Source organism: Mesocricetus auratus, unplaced genomic scaffold, assembly GCF_017639785.1.
Source record: "Mesocricetus auratus isolate SY011 unplaced genomic scaffold, BCM_Maur_2.0 Super-Scaffold_100676, whole genome shotgun sequence".
Lineage (NCBI taxonomy): Eukaryota > Metazoa > Chordata > Mammalia > Rodentia > Cricetidae > Mesocricetus > Mesocricetus auratus.
In genome coordinates this window covers 76,370,765-76,381,589 of record NW_024429266.1, presented here as the reverse complement: position 1 = coordinate 76,381,589, position 10,825 = coordinate 76,370,765, and positions in this window count along the sequence as shown.

Here is a 10,825-nt window from a genome sequence, read left to right as displayed (position 1 = left end):
TGGTAGACACACTGCAACTGTTCTCCCCAGTTCCTTATTAGTAGGTATTGGGAAAAGTGGCACACCTGGAGTTGAAGATGATTTTGATTGTAGAAATATATGGAGGTCTGGAGGAAAAAGGTAGTTTGCTGGAGCTGATGGCACCAGGGGAAAATACAATGGCTGCAACCTCCCTGTTCTGAGTTCTGAGGGGCATCTCATGTGAATCAAACAATACACTTTCAAGATTTGTCTTTAGTTATTTAAAACAGGCATAAAAGTGGTTCTTAAGAATGTCTACATCCCAATCTCCAGAGTGAGCATCTATATTAAATTATATGGTAAAGGACTATGGAGATGGCTAGCGAGTAAAATGCATGACAATGTATGCATTAAATCTTTAGTTAGGATTCTCAGAACCCATTAAAGCCAGACATGGAAGAACATATTCATCATTCCAGTATTCCATCATTGAGATGGAAGGCAAAGACAGAGAATCCCCAGAAGCTCCCAGGTTGGCTACTCTGGTAAGTACCCTGCCAACAAGACTTTCTATTCCTAATAAGGTGGGAGGTAAGGAACAACATCCAAGCTTATTGTCTGATCTCTGCATATAAAATACACATGAACATACATTAACACACACACAAACACACACACACACGAGAACACAGGGAGACAATTCTATACCACAAGATGACTCTAGAACAATTACATAGGCCTTAAAAGGTGAGGTAAAGTCAATGTTAGAATCAGGGCAGAAGGTATTGGGTCCTATCAAGCCCATGCCAGCTTTGAAGGATCTAAGAATTTGGCAGTGGCCTAAATAAACTGGAAGAGACAAAAAAACTTTCCCTTTATTCTGTCCAAAATTAAAAGACACTAGAATAATGTGCCTTGGCCTCCAGAATTGTATGGTATATTTGTGCCAAAATCCATTAATATACTAGGGATAAATATTGATCATTGCCCAGGCCTCCTGTCTGACATCCATGTTTGGGGGAGGGGGTCAGGATAGCTGATTTCCTAGCTATCAGTCTGGGGTCCACGAACTCCCCCTTTTTCAGGTCAGCTGTTTCTGTGGGTTTCTCCATACTGATCTTGACACCTTTGCTCATCATTCTTCCCTCTCTGCGGTGGGATTCCAGGAGTTCAGCTCAGTGTTTAGCTGTGGGTGTCTGCTTCTGCTTCCTTCAGCTACTGCATTAAGGCTCTAGGATGGCATATAAGGTAGTCATCAATCTCATTATCAGGGAAGGGCATTTAAGGTAGCCTCTCCACTATTGCTTAGATTGTTGGCTGGGGTCATCCTCGTAGGTCTCTGGACATTTCCCTACTGCCAGATTTCTCTTTCAACCTGTATTGGCGCCCTCAGTTATGGTATCTCTTTTCTTGTTCTCTTCTATTCTTCCCCTGACTCAATCTTCATGCTCCCTCATATGCTCCTCTCCCCTTCTCTTCTCACCTTCTTTTTCTCTTAACTCCCTCTCCCCTTCCCCCATGCTCCCAATTTGCTCAGGAGATCTTGTCCCTTTCCCCTTCTCTGGGGGACCATGTGTGTCTCTCTTAGGGTCCTCCTAGTTTCCTAACTTCTCTGTTGGTGTTACTTTATATCTAAAACTCATATATGAGTGAGTACATACCATGCTTGTCTTTTTGTGACTGGGTTACCTCACTTAGGATGGTTTCTTCTAGTTCCATCAGTTTGCCCGCAAATTTCAATATTCCATTTTTTTCTGCTTAGTAATACTCCATTGTGTAAATGTACCACATTTTCTTTATCCATTCTTCAGTTGAGGGGCATCTAGGTTGCTTCCAGGTTCTGGTTATTACAAATAATTCTGCTATGAACACAGTGAAACAGATGACCTTGTTGTATGAATGTGCATCTTTTGGCTATATGCCTAATAGTGGAGTTGCTGAATCTTGTGTCAGACTGATTCCCATTTTCCTGAGAAACTGCCGTACTGATTTCCAAAGGGGATGCATGAGTTTGCACTCCCACCAGCAGCGGAGTAGTTTTCTCCTTTCTCCACATCCTCTCCAGAATAAACTGTCCTTAGTGTGTTTGATTTCAGCCATTCTGTCAGGAGCAAGATGGCATCTCAGAGTTGTTATGATTTGCATTTCCCTGATGGCTAAGTATGTTGAGCACTTTCTTAAGTGTCCTTCAGCCATTTTAGATTTCTCTATTGAGAATTTTCTATTTAGTTCTATACCCCACTTTTTAATTGGATTATTTGGTGTTTTGGTGACTAGCTTTCTGAGTTCTTTGTGTATTTTGGAAATCAGACCCCATTCCACATAGAGGTATACTCTCTCAGACTAGACACACCGGGGAGGGCCTAGTCCCTGATCCAATGATATGACAGACTTTGGAGATCCCCCACGGAAGGCATCACTCTCCCTGGGGAGCAGAAAGGGGATATAATATGGGGTACGTGGGGAGCAGGAGAGGAAAGGAGGGATAGGGAAATGGGATTGACATGTTAAACAAATATGTTTCTAATTTAATTAAAAAATGATATATTTGTGTCATTGTAAGAAGCTAATTTGTATAGCAGCAACAGAAAATTAACCCAGGAAGACAAACGGTATTCTTTGTTTTGAGTGTTTTGCTATATGTTAGGCCACATAAACTCCAAGCTACACAAAATTTGGTTGTGTGATGTCCCAAGAATCAAGTATAGAAATGTGTTTTATAATGAAATCCCCAGTGCTGGGCTGAATATGTATGACAGTTTTAATGAAGTGATTGTTGAGTTTTGCTCTTTGATTAGGACCTACAGTGTGCAACAAGGAGACATCAATTTTAATTAAACTAACTGTATGTGACCCTGGACAATACAACCAGTGTCATGCTGACTGCAGAAGAGCTGAGAACTGTAGCAAGCCATGAAAATTCCAGTGTATATTAATGGCTTTGTCTAAGCCACCCAATTGGTGTTTCACCGAAATTAACCAATCAAGTTTAAACTGTCATTTCCAAAGTTCACTTTCAAGATGCATATGTTTTAAAATTTGCACTTACATAATTTCTTTTCTATTTTTATTATTGTTATTTGTACTACACATGTCATATGAAATGATTAATAATTCAACAAGGAGAGTAATGGTATTATTAAATGCTCCTTCTTCATGTAAAAATGTTAGTTGTCAGTAACTGGAAATCTCTGCATTTTACTCTTATGTGATTCTGGCTTATTATTTAGCTTGATGCTTCATCATAGAATAAAGCAAGTGGTAGGGAAACTTTGAAATATATTCAACATGACGTGTTAGTAATGATCATCCCTTATTCATAACAAATTATTTCAAACCCAAGTAAGGTGCACGCTATTTAAAAACACTATTTTCTAATTAGCATGCTCTATAAATTAATTTTTGAACAGGGGCCTTTGACATGTGAGAAAAGCCCTCACATGGAGACAGGAAGGTAATTATTGTTTGATATTCCACTACACTGGATGCTAAGAGACCACAAAGTGGCCTAAAAATAAAATATGAAATAGGATGGCTAATTTTGTGTAGAGAGGTTTTACAGATGAAGAGAACTCAATTTGCAAGCCCTTTGTAAAATAAAACCTATTTGTTATTCTGACATTATTTTGAATTCTTATTCCACAAATAATTGCAGGGAACAGCTCTAAATATGCTTATTGATAACCTATTAGAAGTGAAGTTGTATATTATCTAAATTAGAGGGTTGGTGCTATACAACACTGGAAAAGAAATGGCTCCTATTTGCATATTCTTTAGAGATTAAACGTGGTGGAGCCCAATAGTCTCAAGCTCTACTACTCACTGATGATTTGGAGTAATTTATCTAGCTGTGTGCATGCATTGCGTCATCTGTAAAGTGGGTATAATACTTTGTAGGCATCCTATGAAGTTTGTAGTGGATAACAATTGCCTAGCAGATGGTAATCCTATGTTCAAGGTAACTTACTTTTATTTGGAAAAGTCTTGTGAATATAGATGGATTTCCAAATATCCCCATATCTTCCTTCTCAAGGAAGAGGACAGAAAAGTATTGCTGAAAATTCTTTGTATTGATGCTAACTAAGATAAACCCTTAGAAATTTGAAATAAAAATTATCTTAGAGATGTTCAAATAACTAATTCTCAAGTCTAGTCAATAAGTCAAGACATTTTCTGTATAAAGATTCATGACTTGAAGCAACTTTATAGAAGCAAAAGGTCTAATTCTAGTTCTTCCAGGAGTTAGATGTTTTTGAGTGTGGAGCACAGGGAGGGGAGAGGGAAAGGGGATGGGGGATGTTTTCATATAAGGGCAACATGCAAAGAAGCATTCATCTGGGGATGTTAGAAAGGGGCATCTTATTTTTGCTTATAGGAATAGGGTAAAGTTTTATCCATGGCACAGTTGAGAATCTTGTTTCTGTATCTTAAATGGATCTTTGGAAACCTTTCATTTGCTTACAGGTTCTTGCCTATAAATCTTACATCTTATTACCTCCCTGGACAGCCAGAAGCTCAAACAGATCTAGCTGTGAAAGACATGCCAGGAAGAAGTTACAGCTGTCACCTCTGTTGCCAAGGGACTCTCAGATATTAGGAAAGCATTAGTGTGGAGGGTGGTCCAGTTCTCATGAGCTGGTGCAGTCAGAGCTCTGCAGAACTATCCTGTGTTGAAACGGAGAGGTTGGGAAATGGCTATTTAACATAATCAGAGTCCACTGCCATGGGGACTTGGAAGAGGAGAAGAGGCAGCCAAATGTGGTCAACCTGGGAATGGGGAAGAAATATAAGGGAAACGAAGGACAAGGAAGAGAATGGTTGGGGATTATTGCAGGCCTGATATCTGGATTGCTAGTTGTGCCTTTCATATAATTCAGATGCAGTAAGGCATAGAATAAATACGGAATTAAAGGAAATCTAAACTTGGGAAATTGGAAGACAGCCCTGTGTTGCCAACAATAATGTTCCCTTCACAGAACAGGATAGCTGTCCAACAACAGATTATTTGCTTCATATGAGGCTCTTCTCAAGGCAATTGTTCTCAGTAAGTCAAACTTTCCAACAAGAAGTGTGATTTAAGGTGTGGGTCAATTGGGAACGTTAGATTATTTGGGGGATCTGATGGGAGGAAATGGGATAGGATATTTAGAAGAGATTTGTCACTTCAGCCAGCATGTCTAGGTTTGAACATTCTTTCCAGAAATACAAGAGTGGGCACTGACAAAGTCAAACCTTTTTTGGGGCAGATAATGGTATTTTGAGAAGAGAAAAAGACGTCTATGGGAGATGAAGTGAGGCTACATTCCAGGAAGTTTCACACCAGGAGCAAAGACATTTGTGTGTGATGGATCGCTAGCAGGGATGAGGATGCAAAGTGCTAAGCTCGCCCCCTCCCTCCTGTGTAGCAATCGGCAGACTCCACTGAGCATCCATCTGAATATACCCGGCCGTGCACCTGTATCATTGCACCTTCATCTCTTAATGTGCCTGCCGTGAGTTTCCCACATCACACTTAGAGATGATCTAATTTTATATAGAGTCCAGTGACAAACAGATGGGATTTAAGAAATATCTCCAGTAAAAATACTGTCAGTGAATGCTTTTCAGGTATGGAAGACAAGACAGTGAAATGGACTCTTTACCCAGGGAATTCAGTGTCTCCCGGGAAGAGACTACCTGCAGTCCAAAGGAAACCAGAACCTGGGGCAGTCAGTGCCATTTGCCCTTACCGATGCAAGGGCGCCATCTACAGGCAGATTTCAGAATAGTGGGAAAGGAGCCTCATGAAACAGGAGGCAAGAGGCCTGTAAAAGGGGCGGGGGGGTGCAGTGCTGGGAAGAGAGGAGGGAGGGCATACATTGGTATAAACAAAATCAAACAAAAAATCCCAAAACTCAAACCATAAACTTCTTAAAATTAAAAAAAATAAAGTCAAGAGGCATCACAGAAAATCGTGCGACTGCCAACCACACAGGTGTGAAGAGAGCTCCTGTTCCACAATGAGCATGGGATATATACACAGAGGAAAACAGGAAAGAAATGTGTAATCATGTGACTGAGACCCAAACCACAGAAGAACAGCTGAAGAAGAGGATGGGGAACAGATATGCAGTGCCAACAAGGGGTGCCTGGCTTCTACACGGTTGGGTGTTCTCTGTGTCTGCACCTGGCTTCTGAACACTTGGCTGTTCACTGTGTCTACACCTGGCTTCTGAACTCTTGGCTGTTCACTGTGTCTACACCTGGCTTCTGAACACTTGGCTGTTCACTGTGTCTACAGCTGACTTCTAAACACTTGGCTGTTCCCTGTGTCTACACCTGGCTTCAGAACACTTGGCTGTTCCCTGTGTCTACACCTGGCTTCTGAACACTTGGCTGTTCTCTGTGTCTGCACCTGGCTTCTGAACACTTGGCTGTTCACTGTGTCTACACCTGGCTTCTACACGGTTGGGTGTTCTCTGTGTCTACACCTGGCTTCTGAACACTTGGCTGTTCTCTGTGTCTGCACCTGGCTTCTGAACACTCGGCTGTTCCCTGTGTCTACACCTGGCTTCTACACGGTTGGGTGTTCTCTGTGTCTACACCTGGCTTCTGAACACTTGGCTGTTCTCTGTGTCTGCACCTGGCTTCTGAACACTCGGCTGTTCCCTGTGTCTACACCTGGCTTCTGAACACTTGGCTGTTCACTGTGTCTACACCTGGCTTCTACACGGTTGGGTGTTCTCTGTCTACACCTGGCTTCTGAACAGTTGGCTGTTCTCTGTGTCTACAGCTGACTTCTGAACACTTGGCTGTTCACTGTGTCTACACCTGGCTTCTGAACAGTCGGCTGTTCACTGTGTCTACACCTGGCTTCTTGAACACTTGGCTGTTCACTGTGTCTACACATGGCTTCTACACGGTTGGCTGTTCACTGTGTCTACACCTGGCTTCTGAACACTTGGCTGTTCACTGTGTCTACACCTGGCTTCTACACGGTTGGGTGTTCTCTGTGTCTACACCTGGCTTCTGAACACTTGGCTGTTCTCTGTGTCTGCACCTGGCTTCTGAACACTTGGCTGTTCCCTGTGTCTACACCTGGCTTCTGAACACTTGGCTGTTCACTGTGTCTACACCTGGCTTCTACACGGTTGGGTGTTCTCTGTCTACACCTGGCTTCTGAACAGTTGGCTGTTCTCTGTGTCTACAGCTGACTTCTGAACACTTGGCTGTTCACTGTGTCTACACCTGGCTTCTAAACGGTTGGCTGTTCACTGTGTCTACACCTGGCTTCTGAACACTTGGCTGTTCACTGTGTCTACACCTGGCTTCTACATAGTTGGATGTTCACTGTGTGTGTCTACACAGCTAGCTGTTCATTGTGTGCTTATGTGTATTCGGACTCTCAGAGGCTCTGGAGGACACCTTTGTATCCGAAGATAGTGTTGTAATCCAGGCAAATCTGCCCTTGCCCCTTAGGGAGTTGCCCCCCTCTATACATGGCAGACTGCCCTGGTCCTTTTTTCTTCCTTTTTTTTAAAAATAAAGTTAGAAACAAGCTTGTTGCACATGCCAATCCCAGCTCCCTCTCCCTCCCCTCCTCCACCCGCCCTCCCCACCAGGCTCCATAGTCCCCCAAGCAATCTACAATTTAGTCCCCAGGGAGGGTGAGGCCCTCCATGGAAGATCTCTATCATCTGTCATTTCATGCAGGGCAGGGCCTAGGCTCTCCTCCAAGAGACCAGGCTAAGAAAGCATCCCTTATTGTAGGATGGACAGTCAAAGCCCATTATTACCCAAGGCCCCATAGCTTACCTAGACCTCCCCATTGACATCCACATTCAGGAGGTCTGGATCAGTCTCATGCTATCCACCCAGCCATCAGTCTGGGGTCCAAGAACTCCCCATGTTCAGGTCAACTGTTTCTGTGGGTTAAACCAGCCCAGTCTTAACCCCTTTGCTCATCAGTTTTCCCTTTCTGTCACTGGATTCTAGGAGTTCAGTTCAGTATTTAGCTGTGAGTGTCTGTCTCTGCTTCCTTGAGTCACTGGATGAAGGTTCTGTTTCCCAGACTTTCTGGCAGTGGGATTGTAGGCTGTCACTCCCCTGATTCATGTCTAAAATCCATATATGAGTGAGTACATACCATGTTTGTCTTTTCCTGACTGGGTTACCTCACTCAGTACAGTTTCTTCTAGTGCTGTCCATTTGCCTGCAAATTTCAAGATTCCATTGTTTTTTTTCCTATGAGCAGTACTCCATTTTGTAAATGTACCACATTTTCTCTATCCACTCTTCAATTGAGGGGCATTTAGGTTGTTTCCAAGTTCTGGCTTTTACAAATAATGCTGCTATGAACATAGTGCGACAGACATCCTTGTTGTATGAATGTGCATCTTTTGGCTATATGCCTAAGAGTGGAATGCAGGATCTTGTGGTAGACTGATTCCAGTTTTATTGAGGAATCTCCATACTGATTTCCAAAGTTGATGTACAAGTAGGCACTCCCACCAGCAGTGAAGGAGTGTTCCCCTTTCTCAACATCCTCTCCAGCATAAACTGTCCTTGGAGATTTTGATTTTAGCCATTCTGATAGGAGTAAGATGGTATCTCAGAGTTGTTTTGATTTGCATTTCCCAGATGGCTAGGGATGTTGAGCACTTTCTCAAGTGCCTCTCAGCCATTTCAGATTCCTCTACTGAGAATTCTCTATTTAGTTCTGCACCCCACTTTTTAATTGGATCCTTTGGTGTTTTGGAGACTTGTTTCTTGAGTTCTTTGTAAATTTTGGAGATCAGCCCTCTGTCAGATGTGGGGTTAGTGAAAATATTTTCCCATTCTGTGGGCCGCCTTTTTGTCTTAGTGACTGTGTCCTTTGCCTTACAGAAGCTTCTTAGTTTCAGGAGGTCCCATTTGTTAATTGTCTATCTTAGTGTCTGTGCTACTGGATTTATGTTCAGGAAATGTTCTCCTGTACCAATTTATTCAAGGGTACCTCCCACTTTCTCTTCTAACAGGTTCAATGTGGCTGGATTTATGTTGAAGCCTTTGATCCATTTGGATTTAAGTTTTGTGCATGGCGATAGACATGGATCTATCTGCAGTCTTCTACATGTCTGCTTCCAGTTACGCCAGCACCATTTGTTGAATATGTTTTCTTTTTTCCATTGTATAATTTTAGCCTCTTTGTCAAAGATCAGGTGTTCATATGTGTATGGGTTAATGTTGGGGTGTTCAATTCGATTCCATTGGTCTATCTGTCTGTTTTGGTGCCAATACCAAGCTGTTTTCAGGACTATAGCTCTGTAATACAGCTTGAAGTCAGGGATGGTGATGCCCCCGGGACGTTGCCTTGTTGAACAGGGTTGTTTTGGCTATCCTGGGTCTTTTTTTCCATATAAAGTTGAGAATTGTTCTTTTAAGGTCTGTGAAGAATTGTGCTGGGCTTTTAATAGGGATTGCATTAAATCTGTATTTTGCTTTCCATAAGATTGCCATTTTTCCTATGTTGATCCTACTTATCCAAGAACATGGAAAAATTTCCATTTTCTGGTGTCTTCTTTAATTTCTTTCTTTAAAGACTCAAAGTTCTTGCGGTACAGGTGTTTTACTTGTTTGGCTTGCATTACCCCAAGGCATTTTATGTAGTTTTTGGCAATTATAGAGGGCAATGTTTAGAAATATTACCCTGGTCCCTGGTCCTTTAAGAGGAAAACTCCACCCACTCTCTTTTCTTTTCTGCCATCTCCATGAGGAGGCAGACAGATCTCTGTTCTGTCTCTCTCCCTTCTCTCTCTCTCTCTCTCTCTCTCTCTCTCTCTCTCTCTCTCTCTCTCTCTCTCTCTCTCTCTCACACACACACACACACACACACACACACTCTCACTCTCTCTGTGTGTGTATGTGTCCATCTGTTTCTCTTTATCTCTTCTTTCTTTCCTTCCCTTATTATTTTTACCTCCTCCCCAATAAACCTTTCAATATGAGTCATGTCTACAGATCTCTGTTTCACCACCCACTGTCCCTGGGGACCAGAGACCTGTCACCTGTGGTCCTAGGCACCCCTGTATTCCTAACACATAGTTCAGTCAGGGAGGTAGCCTAGCCAGCTTCCAGGAGGCAAGCCCAGGGAAGGGAATAAGGCATTGTGTTATGCACAGATGCGGATTCCCATCTTAATGTGTGGTTTCATTGCATCTGTAAGTAGGGTTTGGTGCAGCATTAGAGATGGGTTGGTGGCATTTGGGGCTTGGGGTTAGGGCACTAATTATCCTTAAAAAGTGTAAATGACATCTAGGGTAGAGTTTTTATGATAATGAGTCAAGAGAAGTAATGATCAAAATTGTAAATATATCAAATTAGGGACTCAAAGGGCAAGTGATAGAATTGAAATTTAAGATGATAATTGATTGGAGCCAATGTGAGAATCTAGGGCGCTGTGTATCTTTCTCCATCTTTCTCCTGTTATAGAGCCACTTCACACACAATGGTAATACTAGCAGTCAGTGCTTATTGTGGGCTCACAGTGCTATAGGATTTGATTAAAAGGATAACATGCAATCCTCCCAAAAGCCATAGAGATGCATCTCTTACTGTCCTTTATACAAACAAGAATTCCACAGTCAGAGAAGAAATGCAACATGCTAACAGCTGGCCACACAGGTGACAGGAGGAAACAGCAAGAGGACTCTTAAGTGCTGACATGAAGGCCTATGATCTTGTCACCTCCCTACTCTGGAGTTCAGTGCATGCCTACCTGTCTATATATAGACAGTATATTACCAGAACAATTAACGAGTCCTCAAACTTGACAGGAGTATGTAAAAAATGTGACTGTAAAATGAGCAGAAGTTCAGCCCTGTCTTACACTTTGGAGCTATATATC